Genomic DNA, 24,156 nt, shown 5'->3' on the forward strand with positions numbered 1-24,156 from the left:
TTATGATATTATGTCTGATGCTCAGTGTGTACATCTACTGGGAAATTTCCCTTAGATGCAATCTGTGCTGCTGTGGTGGGGCAACACATGAACATCAATGTTTAATGTGTGCATTTCTGTACATGTGGCTTGTCATGACTCAAAGGTGTTTGTGTGTGTCAGATGGTGCCATGCTGCATGAGCCTGGACTTGTAGTCACATACTCCATTGTCCACGCTTATTCCTTCTGCCCCCTGTGTTCTCCTACTCCAACTCTGATAGCAGCAGAATGTCATCTTCAGACATCTTGGGTTCTTGCAGTAGTTAACCCATACCTACAGCAGAAAAATTGCCATGTGTTGATGTTAGCATATTGTGCAGTATGGCGCACACAGTAATCAACTGTGCTACCTTTTCAGGTGTGTATTGCAGTGCACTCCCAGATGTTTCCAGACATCTGAAGCTGGCTTTCAGTACATCAAACACATGCTTTTGCATATACACAACTAGCTTTTGAAATCCTGCCTCTACACTTCTAATGCATATTCAACAGTTTATTTATATGTGTGATAACAACATCAAAGCTACTAAACATCCCCAAAACCCACCATGCTTATGTTACTTGATAAAAATTAAGTAAATGTTCACACACTGCACATACAAAACACAGGCATATTCATCCCCAAAACACTCCATACCACCTAAAACAATCTCCAAACCAAAATTACAACTTAGAAAAGAACAATAAAATAAAAAAATCCATTAACTAAAACAATGACAGCATTTTTCATTAATTACAATGTAAAAAAAAAAACTTTACACACTGCAGACACAAAGACATTCCCAACACAACTCTGCATACTTAAGATGAACCTCAAGAAATGTTTTTTTCTCTTATTACAACAATAAATACAAAAGAATAAAAATAAAATACTTGCTTCAAAAAGCTAGTCAGAAAACAGCAGTGCCAGCAAAACTGATCCTTTTCTATATACAAAAAAACTAAAAATGAAACGATTCCTAACTTAACTTTCAACGCACTACTAGACTACAACAAAAAATAGCTGACACTACTTACAAAGAAAAAAATATTAAAAAATTATCTCAAAACTTAGCAGAGAATGACATACAAGACACTCTTGGAGTTATTCAGATATCATTTGCACACAGCAGTGCCCACGGTGGTGGTGCTGCGGTAGCGTTGTCACCTCACAGTACGACGTTGTCCTGTTCTATTCTCAGCTAGAGTGTCTTCTGTGTGGAAACATGCATGAATGGGCGCACCTTCGTTAAAGGTTGTGCATCAGGGCTGGCAACTCAGCATGTAAAAATCTACTGCCAATCATTAGCGGACCAGAGTTCCGCTGTGGCGACCCCTCACTGGGAAAAGCTGAAAGACAGAACAACATTGCACAAAACTGTACAGTGACATATGGTGAGATGATTCAGAGGCACAAGTAGCAGAACTGCACTACCAGAGAAATAGCACAGCGTGCATTGCATGCTTGGTATACATGCAAATGAGTGTGAGAGCTTTCATATATGCAAATGATGAAATCAAACATGGTAAAGAGATTCAGAAACATATTTATATTTAGTGTAAAGAGCCACAGCAATCATATATTCAGAACAGCAGAATGTTTACATGTTCAGGATCTTCACTGGAGTTATGCTGATATGAGTAACGTCAGCATTAGCAAAACAACACTTCCGAACCAGTGTCATGATGCAGCACATCATCACTCTCTGTATGGGTCCAACAACTGCAGACATAAAATCCCCTCTATGGCCAGGACATTATCAACCTCTATTGTGACGATGGAAACACCACATCAAAGTTAGGATTCAGTGTTGCCCATACATGGAATCAAGAGACATGTCTGGATTTCCTAACACAGTGGGCACGGACGTTGTGCAGCACTAACCATCCTTGCTGTAGCAACTTTCCAGCATGTGTTAAGGAACATATTAGGAATTTCGCAGGCACAGGCTTTTTAAATCCTCCAATATGTCTTTGATATGATGTTGCAGTATATGAAGAGCAGTATATAGTTTCCACAAACAGCCGGGAAGTGAGCCACCACTATGCAGGCAATTTATGATATTGCCCATTTCACTAAGATCCAGGGGACCATTGACTGCACCCACATTGCCATTAAGACCCCAGTTGTCCCAGATGGAGTCTGTTACATCAACTGGAAGGGTTTTTACTCTCACAACTGCCATGTGGTATGCACTGCACAGGGTATTATATGCAATGTGTCTCTGCACCATCCAGGTAGTTCCTATTATTCCCACATATGGCATACATGCAACCTAAACTAGTGTTTCCTGCAGGATGACTTTCCACAGAGTCATGTAGTTGACAGGTGAACACACAGCCACCACAGATCCCTGGATATGCTGGTTCCATGGATATAGTTAGTAAGTCACTCACAGTGGTATCCTCTATTGTGTGTTGTTGGTGATGCAGGATATGCTTTAGAATCATGGCTTGATGACCCCCATCCAAAAGCCCCAGACCATGATGGAAATGTTATGCAAAAACCACATCAGTGAACATGCGTTTGGACTCATGAAGGCTCACTTCCATTGCTTTTATACATCTGTTAGGACACTGGCATACACAACTGAGACCTACATCATGTTATATAGTAGTAGTTCATAAGCAGATACAATGTGGGAATATAACTGCACTGCCTGACAGACATGAACCAGCAGCAGCACAGGAGGAGGTTGGCAAGGAGACTATGAAGGAGCCAGCTACAGTGGTACCCCATGGAAGACAGAGGCAGGCACAATATGCTGCAGCACTGGAAAAGAGGTGGTTTCTGGTCCACAACTATGGACCATGACAAGGACAACACAAATACATATATTGTCATACTCATGCTATGCATTATAGTGCACTGACTGGCCATGCTGTGTATCAGACATTATTTTACCTACACAGACCACAGGAATGAGCAGAGCACTGTTACCATCATATTCACAGGTGAAGTGGAGCTCAGTGACTGGTGACAGCCATGTTATCATAGGTGTAAGGATTACAGGAGGTAGATGTGGGAGCCATGCATGTCAGGTGTGGTGTGGGGGAATCAGTGATCTCATCCTTCAGTGTCATGGTGGAGTTTCCATGTCATTAGCATTGGCCAGGTATGCCATGTGGTTCTGCAGTTTGGAAGCTGAATTGGTCCTGTATGACAGATGGTTTAATACTTTGGGAGCATTTACTGGAACCCAGCTGTGATTCACCATGTGGGAAGGCAATAGATGGTTGGCTTCCATAACCCTAAGGATGGTCACTGCTAGGCATTGCACTCAGTAAGCCAACAGGAGATAGAAATGTCTTGAAACTATAGCAGCCAGAGTGGTTGGCCTGGTAGATTATCACTGAGGAAGTGTTGGATGAGAACCAGCCATAATCATGAGACTGCCCCAATCCCATGGTGGAGGCAACTACGGCCAATGGTGAAAGTGATACAGTCTCTGGAACAGTGTCTACCATCTGCATAAGCCTGTCACTTTGTACTCTGAGAATGAACCCTTGCATGGGCACATAGTGGTCATTTATCAGTATCCTCATAGAAGTATTAATGAATGACAAATGAGCTGCCATTGCCCGTAGCAGGCATGTTTGCACCAGGTCTGTATATGCCATGTCATTCTGCATGCTATTAAGGTGAACACTAATTCCTTGCAGTCATTGCAGTTCATTATACAGGCTAAGAAACATGCTCACAGTCTCTGCCAATGTGAGTGCAGCAGCTGTCTTTGCCTGGACCACTGACTTGCAAATCCACTGATTTGCCAAGTATAGTGTAAAGATCTGCAAATAACCTGATATGCCTATCAGATGTGGAAAATGACATTTGTTCCTTAGTGGGATTTGCCAATAGCTTGTTTTTAAGTCTAAAATAGACAGAAACTTAACTTGCCCAGTTTGACACTTTGCTTGTCCACTCAATGCACCAGATATGAATTACATTTAGATATGCTGGTTAGCTCCCTGATGTCATTGCAAAATCTTACTGACCCATCAGGTTTTAGTACCAGTACAATAAGGCTATTCTTTTCACTCTGGGATTCACTAGGACCTCAAGTTTAAGCGTCCTTTGTACTTCTTCCCTAACTGTTTGGCATTGGGACTCTAGTATTCAATATGTTTTTAAATATATTTTACCTTCAGGTGCAATCTCTATGCTGGGCTGAATTAAACTGGGTTTACCAATTAACCTGGGAATACATAATTATTTCTGAGTACAAATTATTTCACTTTCTGTTTCTGAGAAACTGACAACTCCCCTATGCTGACATCAGGATACAATACAGGAACCTTAACTTACACTGTAAACATACTTAAAAAAAACATCCTCTCCATGGTTTCAGAACATTTTTGTAATACAACTGCTCTGGTTTCCTTTTTCACAGATGTCTCACCTTATAATTCACATGACGTCTTTTATCTATTACTTCAAAAGGGCCTTGTCACTTGTTTTCAGCAGTGGGAACTAATAAAATTGCTTTATTTCCTATTTTCCCTCCTGTGCCATGTCCACATTTATCACAGTTCTGAACCTGTTCAGATCTAAAAATGTTCTATCACACTTTACACAGTGTGTGTTGTTCCTCACCTGCTTCTTTTGCTATATCTAAAAGCCCTGGTAAAGTGTACTATACAGAAATTTAAATGGTGTGAATCCACCTGGGACCCAGGACCAGATTCTAAAAGATTCACAGAACTTGATGGAGTGTGCTCACTTCCACACAGGATTTGTGAAAACCCAGTAATATACAAATGGATTAGTCTATCACACTTTACACAGTGTGTGTTCTTCCTCTCCTGCTTCTTTTGCTATATCTAAAAGCCTTGGTAATGTGTGCTATACAGCAATTTAAATTTAATCCAGACTAATCTCATGCTATATCCCAAATACCGTCTCTTAAGACCTAATTCCTGCTCTATCTGTGTCTTTTTAGATCAAGGCCTATCCTTGGCAAAAACATATCTTATCCTAATAGAGATAATTTAAAATACCTAGTTAAATTCTTCTGCATATAATTCTAAAACATCCTACCTAAGGCAGGCAACAAGTATTGTTTAAACTGTGAGCATTGCTGAACTGTTGAAACTTGAAGTATGCATTTGTTTAACAATTACTTTCTAGTTACTAATGAAGTCTTGTACATAAAGTCAAAAATATCTTATCTAATGCTCGTAACATGTTTTTTGTATAAACTGTGAAGATTCCTGAACTGTTTAAAATTTGTAGTATTGAACTGTATTAGTAGTCTAGTAATCTCTTGGAGCTTATCTCCCTGGGACTCTACTGAAAATGGATATAAATCCAGTTAGACTATCCCGGTCAACAAATGTAAAATAAATAAAATAAATAAATAATAAAATGTGTCTCAGTCTGATGAACATATCTCAGCAAAATACAGACATAACAAATAACCAGTGATGTCAGCACAACTACAGTAGGCCATACAGTGGAAAATTGTATCCTGAAAAAAAAAATATCTATAAGGTTTTATGTTTCCATTAGCAATGTAGATGTGTGACAGGTAGTAAAATCAATGGAACATGTCAGTAATAAAACAGAATATGAATGAGCATCAGCAATACTTCCGTAAAGCTACCGATATCGGCTTTATATTGTGGGTTCTGTTGTAAAAAGCAGAAGCGCACACACACACACACACACACACACACACACACACACACACACACACACACACACACACACACACACACACACACACACACACACACACATGCATAGCCCCTTTTTGTGAAATCTATCATGATCTGCAAAAAAGTAAATAAAAAATTAAATTTAAGCAAAGTGGCATCCACATCCACATCACCAGTACTAATTATGGCTAAAAATGAGTGCAGAACATGCATGGGGAACACAAGTAACACACACACCAAAGGAAATATTGTGATAGCATAACAGATGTGGGGTGAGGGTGAAGAAGAGAGGTACAGGGGATGACTGTAATAGAAAGGAGAGAGGGAGAGTCGGAAAGGTATGGGCATTTTTTTTGTGGGAGTGTGATGCCTGTGCACTGGCCCAGTAATCAAGGAGCCTCAGTCCTCACCACTAACACCAGTGAGGGGCACCCACATTGGGAAGGATAACAAGTACACACACAGTAAAGTACAATTTCCCTTAAGAGCACACAGAGATCACAGTCAGTCTGGGGCTGGTTTCTCCCTTTCTCCCCAGATCCCCAATAAGACCCCACTGGCACAGCTATAGGGTACAGATCTCAGCCTAGTGGTCAAATTAAAACCTCCAGCATCCTCTCTGTCCAACCAGTGATTCATGTCCCTGCCCAAGTAGCTGACACCCACACACACTTTAAGATATGAGTTATATACAAATACACAGACACTCCTGGGGAAGGCTGGCACAGGTTCTCCAGCTAAGCCCCATCCTGACAGTTTATAAGGGTAGTACCAGCTGCTACTAACCACTAATATCAGCTACTAATAAGGCCTTTACCAAAGGGTGTCCAATTTTACTGTGTAATAATATTATCCAGTTAGTAAGTGTGACCAGAACTTTTAAGGTTTATTGGAGTGGCTTTGTACAGTATCACTATATACATGCAATGTACTCTAGAGCTTAAATTATCTCTACACAAAAAAGCCACAGCTGAAAGCTTTAAAAAAATTTAATAATAAATAATAAAAACGCAAAACAAATTTCCTCACTTCAACACAGTGCTAGTCAAGAGTTCAGACATCACAGGAAAATGCTTAAAATAATACTGTAGAATAGTCTGACATAAATATAGAAAACAGCCAGACTAAACTTATTATTTTCTCCCTTTTTCTAAGAGAAGTCACTGTTCTAAATAAATATCCTACTTACAAGTAGAGCAAAGGCAGAGTACTGGTGAGTGGATGCTCTTCAAACAAAATCCAAAATGTTCTCTCTTTCTCTCTGAGATCTCTTAAATTGGTAATACATCACTGCTAATTCATTTTAGATTACATCATTCTTCTCTGGTCCCCTGGCTAACAGGAGCTCAGAGTATAACATATCCTTGATCTTGCAGCTGCCAGGAACCCACAGCAATAAAAGACATTATATATGTAAAATCAAGCAATTAACTCTGGTCTCAAAACAATAGAAGGAATTCCTTAGTCCAGACATTCTGTCTCCGAGCTTTGAGATCAATCAGTCATAAAATGCTTTACTTTACCAGTTTTCTTCCAGCAGAGTGCACTGTGGTTACATTTTTGAAGTTCAACATTTAACACAGTTTTCTTTAGATTTGTGAGACAGCCTGTGGATTTTATTAATATTTACAATGATATATAATTATCTACAAAATTCTATCTAGCTGGGCTGGCAGCCTTTCAGTTTTTCACACCCCCCCCCCCAAGAACTCAATCTAGCTTTTCAAGTGTCCCTTGAGAAATGTTCCTTGAGATGGTTAGGTCTATCTGAGTATACCTTACCCCATTCCCTGTCTTGAGACCCCATCTGCATTGTCATTGCTAATCCCGCTGCGGTGCTGCACTGACATATCATATGCTTGCAACCCTAGGCTCAATCTTAGGAACATGGCATTTTGCTGGCTAGCTCGGTGTAACTATGCTAGGGGATTGTGATATGTAATTACAGTGAATTTTCTTCCATACAGATAAGGCTGAAGTTTCTGCAGTGCCCACACTATAGCTAGACATTTCTTTTCTACAGCTGCATAGCATTCATTCCTGAGTTGGAGCCTATGACTGAGATAAACCACTGGGTGCTCTTCTTCATCTGTAGAAATCTAAGTACAGCTCCCACCCCATGGTTTGAAGCATCTACCTGCACAACAAATTCTTTGCTGTAATCTGAACTGGCTAATACAGGGGGTCCTCCCAAAGCTTCTTTATGCTTCTGAAATGACTGCTCAAATGCTGTGGTCCACACTACCTTATCTGACCTATTTCTCCTTGTCAGGTCGGTGAGGGGAACAGCTATGGTACTATAACCAGAGACAAACATTCTGTAGTACCCTGTTGTCCCTAAGAAGGCCCTCACCTGCTTTTTGGTAACAGGTGCAGGCCATGCCTGAATGGCTTCCACTTTGGCAGGTTCCGGCCTGATCTTACCACTCCCCACTCTATGTCCCAGGTAGAAGACCTCTGCCATACACACCTGACATTTGCTCAGCTTAATTTTCAACCCTGCCCTCTGTAGTCTGCCCAGCACCTCCCTGATATGTTGAAGGTGCTCTTGCTGGGAATAGCTGTAGATGGCAATATCATCTAGGTAAGCAAGGGCGAACCCTCCTGCTCCTGCTAGGATATGATCTACCAGCCTGTGGAAAGTTGCTGGGGCATTTTTTATCCCAAAGGGCATCTTTGTGAACTCATACAAGCCAAAAGGAGTCACAAAGGCTGACCTCTCTCTAGCACAGGGAGTCAAGGGCACCTGCCAGTTACCCTTGGTAAGATCAATGGTTGTAAGATACTTAGCCCCACCCAGCTGCTCTAGGTCCTCATCTGTCCTAAGCATGGGGTAAGCATCTGACTCTGTGTGACTATTTAATTTCCTGTAGCCCACACAGAAGCTGGTGCTGCCATCCTTCTTTGGCACCAGCACCACTGGAGAGGCCCAGGGACAGTTGGACTCTTGTATTACCCCTAGTTCCAACATCTTCTGTATCTCTTCCCTCAGAGTCTGTTTGACTTTCTCAGGCACCATATAAGGGGCCTGCCTAATAAGCCCTTGGGGTTCTGTATCCACCTGGTGCTGCACCAGGTAGGTGCACCCTGGTTTCCTCAGTGAACATGTCCCCAAACTCCTGTAAAACTGCTTGGATTTCTCGAACCTGGGTAGGAGATAGCTGCTGGGACATTGTTACCCCTTCCACTGAGGTGTCAGTCTGAGCCTCACTAAGGAGATCAGTCACCAGATCTGCCTCAGACCCCTCCTGCAATCCACTGCAAATACTCAGCAGAAGGGCCTCCCTATCATGGTAATGTTTCATTGGGTTAACATGGTACAGTTCGTGCCCCTGCCTCTTGCCTACCAGTTCTATCAGGTAGTTAACATCACTTACCTTTCTTACCACCTTGTAGGGTCCCTCCCAGGCTGCTTGCAGCTTGTTGTATCTGACAGGAATGAGAACCATTACCTACTGCCCTACAGCATACTCTCTAGCTCAAGCATTCCTGTCATACCAGACCTTATTCTACTGTTAAGCTTCTGCTAGGTTCTCCTGGGCTGAGCCCATGAGTTCCCGGAGCCTTGTCCTGAGGTTTAGGACATATGCCACAACAGACTCCTTGTAAGATTCACACTCTCCTTCACACTCATCTTGAATTAAATCTAGAGGTCCCCTCACCCTATGCCCATACAACAACTGAAAGGGTGAAAAACCTGTGGATTCTTGGGGAACCTCTCAGTAAGCAAACAACAGATGGGGCAAATATTTGTCCCACTCCCTTTTAAACTGGTCTGCAAATGCCTATAGCATGGACTTGAGTATAGAATTTAACCTCTCAACAAGACCATTAGTCTGTGGATGGTAGGGGGTGGTTTTCAGGTGCTTCATCCCACAGTACTTCCACAGACAAGCCAGCAGGTCTGACATGAAATTGACATCTCTGTCAGTCAGTATTTCTTCTGGGAAACCTACCCTGCTGAAAATCTCTAACAAAGCATTTGCCACCTTTTCTACCTCAATGGAGGACAGAGACACTGCCTTAGGGTATCTTGTAGCATAATCTACTGCAATAGGATATACTTTTTCCCTATGGAACTCGGGGTACTCAGAGGCCCCACAATGTCCATAGCTACCCTCTGAAATGGCTCCTCAATCACAGGCAAAGGCATCAAAGGAGCTCTCACCTTGTCTCCTGCCTTGCCTACCTTCTGGCACTGCACACAGGTCCTGCAGTATCTTGCAAAACCCTGGAAATTCCAGGCCAATAGAAGTTCTGCATAACACATATCTTTATATGTTTTATGCCCATATGACCTGCAAAGGGAATATCATGAGCTATGGCTAGAAGTGCCAAACAGTAGGCTCTAAGCATTACCAACTGCTGTATCCTCTCACCTTCTAGCCATCCCTCAGGGGTCCACTCTCTATACAGTAACCTTTTGTCCCAGTATACAGATTCACCCTTCCCTTTAGAATAAGGTGCCTCACTAGCTACCTGTCTCAAGCCTTGTAATATAGGGTCTGAAAGCTGAGCCTGTCCCAACTCTCTCTTTGTAACTCTTCCAACCTCCCCTTCCACAGGAAGTCTGGTATCCTCTGACAGCGGTGCCTCACTGTCAGCCTGGGTACTACTACTCACCTCTATCTCTGCAGTCACTCTGTCCAAGGGAACATCAGCACCCAGAAGCAGCTGTGGCTCACCCTCAGTCTCACTGCTATAGGGTAGCTCCCTCCCTGAAGTAACCACCTCACCAGTCCTGGCTGCAGGTATGCGGTCTGTCTGGGTCTCCCAAAGGATACCAGACCCATATGCTTGTCTCAAAGCCTGACTGCATGTAACTGCATTAACACATGATACTGCCTAATCAAAATCCTTCCCTATCAGGACATCTGCAGGATGGTAGTTTGGTACCCCTGTTGTCTCAAGACAACCTACTATTGGTATTTTGTCCTTCCCACTTACTGGCTCCCTCACCTTTTGTTCCTCACCTTGCTTCCATGGACATCTGTATGCCACATGGCCCCACTGGTTGCATTCAAAACATTTAACTTTAGGTCTGGGATGTGTACCTGGACTAGTGGCTTCCCCTACTACTAGTAGATTCTGTTGGGGCATTCTGATCTGCCCACCATGGGTTCCTTTAGACCCATGAGCAGTACTGGGGGGTCCCTTTCCTGTGCAGGGATGCCCTGTTTGCTAGGTATAGGTCTCCCTTCTTCCCCAACTAGTCTGAAGTAGCACATTGTCTATCAGCTAACCAGATCCTCATGTCCTCAGGCAAAGTGCTAAGGGTTTGTTCCCTCACCAAAAGGTCTGCCAGCCCTTCAAAAGTGGTGACCTGACATCCACTCACCCACCTATGAAAATAAGTGCTCAGTTCAGCAACATATTCACACACACTTTCATCTGCCTTGCGTCTATGCGCACAAAACTTTTTCCTATAAACATCAGGTGTTAGCTTAAAAAAATCTAACAAACAAATCTTAACAGCATTACAGTTAAAACAGTCAATGTCAGATAACTTGGAAAGTACATTTACACCTTTACCATGGAGTAAGGTGGTCAGGAACTGTACCCAGAGCCTTTGGTCAACATCATACTATTTACGTACCCTCACAAACATATGAATGAAGCTATCAAAATTATCCCCCTCTGTAAACTGTGGAAGAAATACACTAACATTTTGTGCTTTGAGGTCCAGTTACTCCCTTCCCCATTACCTCCATGACTCTGGCAAAAAGTTATCATCTCCTTTTCATGTTGAATCTGCCTCTCCTTCTCCTCAGCTTCCAGGCATAGCAGTTTCTCATTCTCCTCAGCCTGTAGACATATCAGTCTCCCTGCTGCTTCTGTTTCCAAATGCCTGTCCTCCAACTCAAGTCTCTTTAGGTCCAGATGGATTTTTAAGTCCTCTGCAGAAAGGTTGAGATGTCCATTCTCTGAGTGTTGTACACCTCCACAGCCAGTCTGACCATCCTCCTGATTGCTATTTTCTGATGCAGCTGTAACCAAAGCTGCAATCATGTCAGCCTTAGTCAGGTTTCTATGAACCAGTCCCTTAGCCTGGCACATCTCAGCCAAATGGCTCCTTGTCAGCTTGCCATACTCCTCTGCTGACATGGTTGCCTGCTCTCCCTGACTAACTAAGCTAACAAAAGAAATAAAACAATTGTGATCCAAACTCTGAATATTCACTGTGTGGCTGATTTAGAGTACAAAGACACCTTCAGTGATCACTGTACACAACCTACAGGAATTCACTATCCACACCACTACAAGCCAATTGCCAACCAATTAATATGTGGTATGGATATCCCACCACTGCCAGCCAATTAATATGTGATGCCCGTGCACTGGCCCAGTAATCAAGGAGCCTCAATCCTTGCCACTAACACCAGTGAGGGGTGCACACAATGGAAAGGATAACAAGTACACACACAGTAAAATACAATTTCAGCTATGCCCCTTCCTGCCAGTTTATAAGGTAGTACTAGTTGCCACCAACCACTAATATCAGCTACTAATAAGGCCCTTACCAAAGGGTGTCCAATTTTACTGTGTAATATTATTATCCATAAGTGTGACCAGAGCTTTTAAGGCTTATTGGAGTGGCTTTGTACTGTATCACTATATACATGCAATGTACTGTAGAGCTTAAATTATCTCTACACAAAACAGCCACAGTTGAAAGGTTTAAAAATATTTAATAATAAATAATAAAGCCACAAGACAAATCTCCTCACTTCAACACAGTGCTAGTCAAGAGTTCAGATATCACAGGAAAATGATTAAAATAATACTGTACAATAGTCTGACATAAATATTGAAAACAACCAGACTAAACTTATTATTTTTATTTATTCATTTCTAAGAAAAGTCACTGTTCTAAATAAATATCCTTCTTACAAGCAGAGTACTGGTGAGTGGATAGTCTTCAGACAAAATCCAAAATGCTCTCTCTTTCCCTCTGATAGCTCTTAAATAGGTAATACATCACTGCTGACTCATTCTAGATTACATCATTCTTCTCTGGTTCCCTGGCTAACAGAAACTCAGAGTTTAACATATCTTAGATCTTGCAGCTGCCAGGAGCCCACAGCAATAAAAGACATTATACATGTAAAATCTAGCAATGAACTCTGGTCTCAAAACAATAGAAGGCATTCCTTAGTCCAGACATTCTGTCTCCGAGCTTTGAGATCAAGCAGTCATAAAATGATTTACTTTAGCAGCTTTCTTCCAGCAGAGTGCACTGTGGTTACATTTTTGAAGGTCAACATTTAACACAGTTTTCTTTAGATTTGTGAGACAGCCTGTGGATTTTATTAATATTTACAATGACATAGAATTATCTACAAAGTTCTATCTAGCTGGGCTGGCAGCCTTTCAGTTTTTCACTGGAAGTAGGCCCCTTTATTTGATTTTTTTTTTTTTTTTAGGATTGCAGGATTACAGAAAGTATATAAAATATGTATAAAAAGGCGGTGGGATAAAGGGCAGGTACAAACATAAGAAGTAGCACAATACAGGATGCACAAAGGTTGGTAACATACATAAAGGATAGGTGAGGTACCCAAACAACAGACATAGGAACTGCACAACACAGTTTTAGGAATGATGATGAACAGGTTAGGGATGCATACTAGCCATGGTTCACCTCAATAATACATTACATACCATTGCACAAAGCAGTGCTGAGCTGCTGCATATTGTGTGACAGTCACACCAAAAGGAGTACAACTGATGTTAGGCATACAACACAGAGCACTAACTAGGGACTGCCGGCATTGCAGTACAAAATGAACATCAAACATCATCATCCACTATGCTGGTGGCAAGTGTAAACCAAGCAAGGCTGGGTACATCCAACAAAGGAAAATTAGAAACAGAAATATTGAAGTAAGATTAGAACTTATAACCCTGCATACAAGAGGCAAGGAACTATGCACAGAGCCAAGCAGCATTACTGCAGTATAAGAGGTTTGTTGTTATGCAATTAACCAATAACTATACATACCACAAATTAGGATGTGAGGAATGGGAATGGATCCTGACATCAATGTAAACAGTACATGCCAGAGGCAACACAGATGATTTTTTTAGGAATGCAATCTAGATATGTGACATACCGTGATATCACACAAGCTTAATCCACAGAATACTCAGCACACATACTCCCCCACTAATAGTATGCGATGTGAAATTGCCATGCAGAAACCACATGGTGATACATATACATTACTGAATATCATATGAATAATAGATGTGAAGCTATGCAAGCCTTTGTATTCACAGGTATACAGAAAGCATTGAATGTATGCCTGGGGAAAGCATGACACATAAGTAGAACATGAACATAGGTGGAAAAATCACAGTGATCACTACAGTGTGTGGGTATGCTTTGCATGTGTATGACAGCCTATCATAGTAGCAGAACGTCCCACAAGCAGAGAACACCTACAGGCTAATAATGATACAGTACATAGAGGGGCACAAAAATGGGTCTATATCAATTTGTCGAATAGTCTATTCATCAAATCACTATTAATCGGACTCACTTAAGCTAAAGCTCATTTTAGCGAATTATAGTTTAAGCAAAAATTCTCCAAGGGAAAGAAACTAGTTGGCCAGCTGCTGACTGTAACAAACACTACAAAATTTACAACTCAGCAAATTAGGGGGCTTTGCCACCATACCCCCAAATGTGGGGGCAGCACCCCCACACCCCTAACTAAATATTCCAACTCCGAGATTGCACTACAGTGGGGAAAAGGGCAATTTCCCAATGATGGCCAGCTACTTCCTTTCCCTGAGAAAAAAATTCGATGAAACAGTCATTCACTTTCACTGAAATGAGCTTTCACTTAAGTGAGTTTGATTAATAGTGATTTAATGAATAGACTATTCGACAAAGTGATATAGACCTGAATGACAGCCCATCATGGTGGCAGAATGTCCCACAAGCAGAGAACACCTACCGGTCAACAATGATACAGTACACAGAGGTGCACAAAAACATACATATGCCATGTAGATGTGCTACAAATATCAAAAGACTATAAGGGGAAGGGGAATGGGCAAAATATGTTCACAGCAGTAAGAAAATACATGCCCGAAATAGTAGTCTCAGAAAAACACAGGATATGCATGTCCAAGTAAAAACATTGCACATGTATGTGCCCCCAACACAAGATGGACTGCAAATTCCCTGCAAGATGCATGCATCAAATGGCAACTGTCTGACACATGTGCACCATGCATCTGTGATGGACATTAACATCTTATTGTACAAATGACCCAAACAATACAGTGATGTGCAACATGTCAACAGCAATGAGCACAACTACATAAAAAGTAGGGTTGCATATCACTTACCCATACATACTGCCATGCAAACATAAGACATCAGGTGGCACGCACACAAAAAGTGATAATAATATTAAAAGTAAATGTGTATGACTGATCAAGGGAAGTGATGTATATTCAACTATGGCACACCACTTGTGGGAGCAATAATCATGTATATTATTACACCACAAGGGTCAATTTGTGTATTGTTGCTGTTAAGGGCATACAAAAATACAGCTATAGAAAGCAATGCAGGGATATTATACAGAAGGAAAACTGCTCAGGTATGTGAATATTCGTAACAGGCAGCAGAGATGTACACTTGTCAGAAGAGAAGCTATAGGCACAGTGCAGTCATGTCATGCCATAATAATATGCCGGAACAATTCAGTAATTCATTACATGTGCCATTAATACAGTACTATCATAAAATTACAGAATCAACATGTTGAATGTCAGCCCTTGCCATTAATATCATTTAACAAGGAGACAGATTATGCAGAGCTGAACACCTAAAGCATAAATGAGGAGAACAGAAGACAACTGAGTAATACAAGGCACACATAGTACTATGAATCAGCACACACAAAGGCACAGTGCCAGTGGGAGTTTGTAACATTATAATGTCAGAAATGTAGCAAATACAAATATACCATCTATGTCAAATTCCATGCAAAATACCAGCATTGCAACAACAATATGTGCAAAGCATGCACATATATCAACAATGTGCACATATTCACAGGAAAATGGCACTATAGTGCTACATTTGGAATGTCAAAAAAGTAGCAAGTATAATGTACCGCAGATGTCATATGCCATCACCTTTTTATATAGTTACATGAGCATTGTCAACAGGACACGTGTGAGACAGTTGCAGACTACAAACTGTGTAAGACCAGTGTGTCACATACAAGGTCGTACTGGATTAAAAATAACACTCCATGAGCCACTGTATGCAGATGAGACAGGCCACATACAAAGTGCAAGAATAATTTCCCCTGCATGTCCATAACACTGTTGTATAAATGACAGTATCTGAAGTTCACAAGACATGATGCTGATAATGGCAATGACATATTTGCATGTGTCATAATTTAGCTAAATGATATAGCTACATATGATCTGGATTGTGAAGTGTGTATCATTAGGTACATATAAAAAATGACTGCAGTGTGGGATGTTGCACAGATGTGCTCTTAGTAATGAAAGATAACCAACTAGGAATACACCAGGGTGGTAGCATGTCATGAGTGGAACACTTAGTACTTACTGTCTAGAGGTCCTGCATTGATGGGATTGAACGCCATGAATTATCTCTCTGGCAGTCTCCAGAAAGGAGTCATGTATGGTCCATGCCATGTCGTGGAAGAGCACCACCATTAAGTCCTGCATCTGCTTCCTGAATACATTCATGAACACATAGCATATCTCATCTCTATGTTACTGAGCTGAGGTGGTGGAAGTCATCGTAGCTGTCTGTCTGCCAGAATGATGACCCCTCCTGGTCCCAGTCCTTCTTTGCTATCCTGTTGTCCCTCCTGGTCCTCACAGTCGATGTCTGATGGAAAAGGTTGAGCATGTCATTGTCTATGATGGATGGGTGGACTGGCATGGGTCCCCAACTCTGTAACGTGACAATAAGTGTAACATCAATATAGTAATAAAAAGCAATAAAGGTAAAAGATACCAGCAATATGTATAACAAAACAACAGATCCATAGATTGTGTACAGTAGTGATTTATTATTCATGTGATGTGTCACTATATTGAGCATTAATCCATCTATATTGTTATTACCAAAATGTGCAATATATCTGACCCTAACACAGTACATATTTGTCTTCTATGTCAGTCAGATTGTTAAGAACAACACATTTGCAATATGTTTGTGTCATAGCAATGCTGCCATACAAATTAATAAATGGATCAAACAACATCATTATCTCATTGTTCAGAAACATGCATCATGTCCATTGTGTAGTGTCTGTTAATATCAAAGGTGTGTAAGAAAGCCTGCCAGTAACACTATGTTTAGTGGAAGTGTAACAGAACGGAGCTAAGAGACATCAGTGGACATGTCAAAACATCATATAAAATTGCCTATAAAGAAGCACGCATTCAGACACCAATACCTGAATATCTCTGTGGGTAATTCACATGACAAGGAATACTATAGTCAGAGGTATCACTATTGCATAACAATATGCAGTTAAGATATCTAGCAAGGCATGCTAACATCACTGAATAGCGATGCTGCACCATCTAATGTCTAAAATAATATGACATGTATACACACATCAATATGCACTCATCTATATGGTGTGAAATGAACATCAATGATTCCCATGCATGAGTAATGTCTTGAAATTATAAAACTAACAGTACTGCCCCATAAGGATGATTATTACACTCAGAAGAAAGGCTGTTACACTGTATACATCATATGCCTAATATAAGACTACATGCAGCACTGACATTATCAAAACACATAGATGGCAATTACTTATGATGAATTAGAGAACTGACTGAGCAAGCTCCTCAGAATTATAAATCAACACATTGACATATATTTTAAGAAATCACATGGGAGAGCAGGAGAGCATCTGTTGTAATATGTACATGTTTGTCAGTAACAGCGTGCTGAATGTCTGGACAACACACACAGGAGTAATGCACATCTACAGTAATAAATACCATTACTTATATGCAAAGCCACTCTGTGCATGTTGTGAGTAACATAAAAGGAAAGCAACAACTGCCAAATAAAAAGACTCACACTACAGTGATTAACACCCTAATATATGTTGATGTGTCAATAAGACAGTAAAATGAAATGATACAACTGTAATTCTTTCAATGTCTGATACATTTTGAGATATCCCATGTCAGATATATTTTCACTCAAATCACCACATGTATAAATTCAAGTAAATTGTTGGGATGCTTACGCAAATGAGTTTAACATTACACTAAGGGTAACAGATAACATCACAGATTCCTTACATTAAAATGGGAGTTGACTAATGGGTCGCATCTTTTGCGCATTGTCCTTACAGTATACATCATGGCCATGTTATGATATATGTACATAACAAAAGTACATGAAAATTGTTGTCAGATTGTATGTATAATCATATAAGTTTCACTCAGCTTAAGCAGCCGTATGTAGCTGACATTTCTACTCAGAAAAGACATCAGTGGAAAAGCTTCACTAACACAACATACAGTTGTGCAAAAACATAAGCCAGCATTTTAAGTGTTCTAACAACCATACTTGTGCACCTAAATTTACAGCAGAACAGAAGCAATGCACAGTATTGCAACTCTGTCATCATCACTGACACTGAGAGAAGGCAGACGCCCGTCAAATACATAAACAGGCAAGACTAAACATAAATAATGCAATTTGGCTATCCAAAAAGAGTAGAATGTTAATGCAGGAAACAATGGCAAAAATATAAAATACCACAATATCTTGAAATCTTCAGAATGCTTCACAATTGTGCTAAAAAGAAAATTAATGAAGAGAAAAAACCTATACTACAATAACTTTCAGAATAATAGTAAGCACAACCTTAAAAAAGTCTGGACAGCCATTAAAGAAATCTTGCATCCGGCCATAAATTCAACCCTAACCCCTCTCCCAAAAACTAATCACTCAAAACCACAATACAATTCAACTATTATTTCATTGCATCTCTGACTAAGGATTGCCCAGTCCTAAACCTGTCCAGTGGCCACATATCACACATCCACTTTCACCTTCAAGCCTGTGCCTACATCCTCTATAAAACTACTCTTAAACTCAAACCATGCTCTGCTTCAGCAGATGGCCTTCCAAGTACATACCTTAAAATAGCAGCTGATAGCATTGCCTACCCTGTGTCAATTGTTATAAATAGGGCAATTCAGGAATCCCACATTCCCTGTCCAGAAAAAGTTGCACATTATCCTTCTCCATGAAAGAGGAAATTCAATAGACATTAGTAACTTTAGACCTATAGCAATCTTATTCCCCCTCTCCAAAATACTTGAAAATGTATTCAAAAGCAATTGCTAAACTATCTCCTGCAGGAAGATCTACTATCTCCCACACAACATGGCTGCCATCATTCCCACAGTACTGACACTGCACTTTTAACCATATAGATGCTGTCAATAAATCCAGAGATAACAGCAAACTAGTCTCCTCCTTATTTCTAGACTTGTCTAAAGCCTTTGACGCAGTTTGTCAAGCAGAGTTCTAGTTCAAATGTCTTCATTAGGGTCTCTTAGACCGCCCTTCCATGGATCAAAAGCTACCTATGGAATAGGTAACTGTCAGTAAAATGGCACTCCACCCTCTCTTCATTCCTCCCAGTCATCACCAGTGCATCACAAGGCTCTATCCTTAGCCCACTCCTCTTTAACATTCTCACCAACACTCTCCACACATCCACACAACAGGCCTCCCTAGTACAGTACGCAGATGACTCCACACTCATTTGCACATCTAACAACACGGCACACCTCCAAAAAACAAAATACTCAGGAAGCTTTAGCAGCAAATGAAACATGTCTTTGTAACTCACATCTCATGCTCAACCATAAAAAAACTGCTACTTTATTCTATAAACCCTTCTATGATAAAAAAAATTAAATTTAAAGTCCTCTCTCTCTTGATAAAACAACCACTGAAGTCACTTCTCACGGCAAATTATTAGGGATGATAGTGGATGATAATCTTAAATTCAACCTGTGTATGCAAAATTGCATATGAAAAACTTATCAAAAACTAGGAATGCTTTATAGAGTCAAAAGCTTTCTCACTGACACAACTAAGGCTACACTTGTCACTACTTATCTCCTCCCCACATTTCTTTATGGTGCTCCCATTCAGGCATCACAAAACTCAAAACATGAACAATGTTATAACAAAGTTGCTAAATTCATAGCAAATTCCAAATTTGAACTACCACATTAACTAACATAAAATTATCCATCTGCTTGAGTCCACTCAAACAATCTACTGCATTTCTCCCTCTCTCATTGTACATATTGTAATATTGTTTGCATGCTTATAATATACTATAACGCTACTTGACTATAGAGTAGTACACTTATTCTTGTATATAATTCCTCTGTATTACTGTATTAACCTTTTACATTTGTAACCTGTGTTATTGCTATATATATATTGTTTATATTCTGTAATTTTTTCTGGGGCTTTTCCCCCCAGGACTCTGCTGAAAACGGACACTAGTTGTCCAGTTGGACCATCCTGGTAAACAAATGTTAAATAATAAATAATAAAATAACACAAAATAACATTCTACATAACTATGTTATTACTCTTTAAATGCTTCCCAATAACCTGAAAGGTTTTCTGCCCAGGCCTCTGGTCAAAATGGACTCCTAGCCAGTGGGACTTTCTCGGTAATCAAATGTCAATAAAAAATAAATACAAATATGCACATCGTGACATAAACTGCTTGCAGTATACAGATAAGACAACAACAACAGTGGGAGCTGTGGTACATGTTAGCAGCAAGTATCAGTCCAACAAACACATTAATTCATCCATAATACATATGCCTCTAACATCACAGTACAATTAGAACACAGATGACTGTCATTTAGGTTGTGTCTGCAAACATCATCTTACCTCACTATACCCACTAAAAATGTTTAAGCACAGGTACAAATGCAGAGTACACAAAGTAATCTGTACAGAAAATTTGATATATACCAATTTAACACAAGAGATACACCCTTTGGTAAAAACTCTGTACCCATGAACTACCACATAGGCAGCAATCTACCTAAAACTGACTGCGTGATAAGAGACCTTGGGACTCAGGTGAACAGTAGTCTCTCCTTTAATAGTCACATCGCCACAGTAGTCAGGAAGTCCTTCTACGTGGCACATCTCATCATAAAAGGGTTCTCATCCAGGAAAAAAGAGGTCATTGTTCCCCTCTACTCTTCACTCATTAGACCCATTATAGAGTACAACGCCCCTTTTGGAATGTACCTCACAAGACATCTGCAGCAGCTGGAAAGGCCACAGAAGTACCTCACAAAGAGGATTACTGGCCTCAAACAAATGCCCTACACTGACCGCCTCATAAAACTCCAGCTTTACTCCGTAGCATATCGCCTACTCCAAGGTGATCTCTGCCTAACATATAAAGCTATGTCAAACCCAGAGCTGTTGGACATGCTACACCTAAAGAAATCCCAATCCCTCCAAACTACACGCTCTAGGGACCTAAACCTTGTCACCACAATAAACAGGACATGCTGGAATGATAGATTCCTGTCCCAGAGACTTCCTATACTCTGGAACAAGCTACCCATCTATGTCAAGCAAAGTTCTTCATTAGCACTCTTCAAGAAAAATCTTGATGAGTGGATGGGAAATAGGAAATACACCCCGGGGATCACTTCTGTGTCTCTGCTGGACAGTGGCACAGGAAAATAACTTTCTTGGTTGGCGTAAGCTATGGTACCTTGCTGGCTAGGCTTACGTAGGCCCTTGGGCTGATAGCCTAGCACCTACCTATGAACCTATGAACTTATGAACACCATTGTTGTATTATGGGAAGGTTGTGTACAAATTTGCATTCACAATTGCAATCTGCATAAATATTTCAAACTGGAGGCAGAGAAAAAGCATTAGTCATACAAGGTGCAAGTAAGGCTGAAAATATTTACATATACTTGTTTCCATCATTGCTTCTTAAGTCTATGTATGCGCTCACTGCACAGTGCTTGGTTCCTCACTCTCTCCTTGGCATTTGCAAGACTATAAGGTGTGTAAATATTAAATGACAGCTGAAGTTAGACAACACTTAGTGTTACATTACTTCTGTGCATAAAATTGTCAGAATACACATGCTACATGATCAATCAGTTTCATATAAGCCTAGGTAATAGCTTGTTTGTATGGATTTATAGTGCAAGTGCATCTCACAAACTAGATGAAGCTATTTTCACCTACATAAACAACAGAGTCCATAACCCTAACTGCCTAGCCATTTGTTCTGTGCTATAAGAGAAAACATTACACTTAGTCAAACATATTTGATCTATGCACACAAAGTTAAAGCATAATATATAATGCCATGTGACCTTTCTAATGAAGTATAAAAATAATGGTAGATGCAATATGACAGTGTATCATATGAAAGATGATGTAATTAGCATTATGCACAGCGGATAGCACAATTAAACAAGGTTAATGCTGTATGCACAACAACTAATAGGGAATTACATTTATAACAATATCATGTGCCCCCACATGAATATATGTGTAGTAGAAGTATTGTCACATATATAACAGCACAGATAACCATGCATACACTAACACTTTTACAAGAATATATACATATCAATCCTATTGTAAAATATAAGTGCATGTAAATATCTTGGCATGTATACAAACAGATGCAGATCTCCAAATGTAAAAATACATGAACTTATTTACATCTGTGTGCATGTTTGTAAATATTCAGGGGTATATATATATATATATATATATAGTTTAGATAAATGTTTTCTGCAAAGAGTTATTCATTGCAGTTATAAGCATCCATGTATATGGTTTAAAATGTATGCGTGCCCCCCACACACCCGTAACTATATATACTAACTCCAGGATCGCACTACAGTGGGAAAAAGGGCATAATCCTTTTAATTTCATGTTTCAGTGTTATGAGTTTCAGTCAAATGGGTTTTCAGTGTTTTGAACTTTCGGTGTTATGGTCTCAGTCAAATGAATTTCTATCAAATGAACTTTGTATCATATGAAGTAGACCCATATATATATATATATATATATATATATATATATATATATATATATATATATATATATATATATAGCGTGAGAGCTCAGACAGATGGATGTGCATGAATATATACATATATCTGGCATTAAATAAAGGTAAATGGGATCTGCTGACTTGTGTTGTATAATAGATGGTGTCTTAATTAAATATTACACAGACATTATTATTCGAGGTGTTTTGTATGTAAATAAAATACTTTGACATTCATGGTATTTGAAGTATTATATATTTCAACATGGAAATAATCTTACAGAAGCTGTTTAACAAAATATGCTTAAAAGTCTAATAAAAGCCAAGCTGGGCATTACAGAAATAAAATTAGTGCTCTGGGAATAGAGCCCACAACAAATGCAATTATAATGACCAGCAGTACCTAAAGAGTTAACCCTTCAGTTATGCCACACTCAGTAGATTACATATCCATATTTGCTATGAAACAAGTCTAATTACATAACTCACTCATTTTTAGTGCATGCTCACCTGTTTCTAAGTCAACCAGAAGGTAATGTATGTAAACAGTTAGTACTGAACATCTAAGACTGAACTTACATATTTTGTTTTTCCTTAAGTACTGGAAGAGAATCACACAAGATCCTTGTTAATAAACTACACTGTATGGAACAATCTTGAAGTGTTGCAGTTAACAAAGAAATGCATAGTCATCCACAGCCTATGCACTGTAGGCAATAATGCACTCTGACAATAAAACGTGCACACATTTTCATACAGCAATACTCAGCTCCATAACATAGTCATATAATGTAAAGTTAAAAAACATAACTTAACAAATAAGCAATTTGGCTAATAATGATTTGGTGGGGTTTGAACCTACAGACACTCAACTTTACTGAGCACTATATCATTGTTTAATCAGTTGAGCTAATGGACAGCATAAGGGTTTTCATTGTGTGCTAGGAAGTCTTAATAAATAGCATTATTAATTAACTGTCTCGCATAGTCATGAATGAGAGCTGCTGTTATTATACATTCCTGCGCACCTACATTTCTGGCCTTCCTTATTTATAGATAACCTCAGGATACACAGTCACATGGCCATTAATGATTTACTACTCCATTGTATTTTTCATTACTGCTAACTTACTGATAGTAACACATATATAAATGCAATACTTATGAATCAAAAATCAGTAGAGTACAATACCTGTTCAGTAAATTACAACAATATAAAATAGGTGTTAGGATAGGGAATATGGCACTTACTGTAGGCATCTTGTGGCTGTGACCGAACCTCGGCGATCCTCTGGTGCAATTGCTCCCAATCTCTATGATAAAGATTGTAGTACTAGTTGT

Source organism: Protopterus annectens, chromosome 3.part0 (genome assembly GCF_019279795.1).
Source record: "Protopterus annectens isolate FY-2018-M chromosome 3.part0, PAN1.0, whole genome shotgun sequence".
In the NCBI taxonomy this organism is placed as follows: Eukaryota; Metazoa; Chordata; order Ceratodontiformes; family Protopteridae; genus Protopterus; species Protopterus annectens.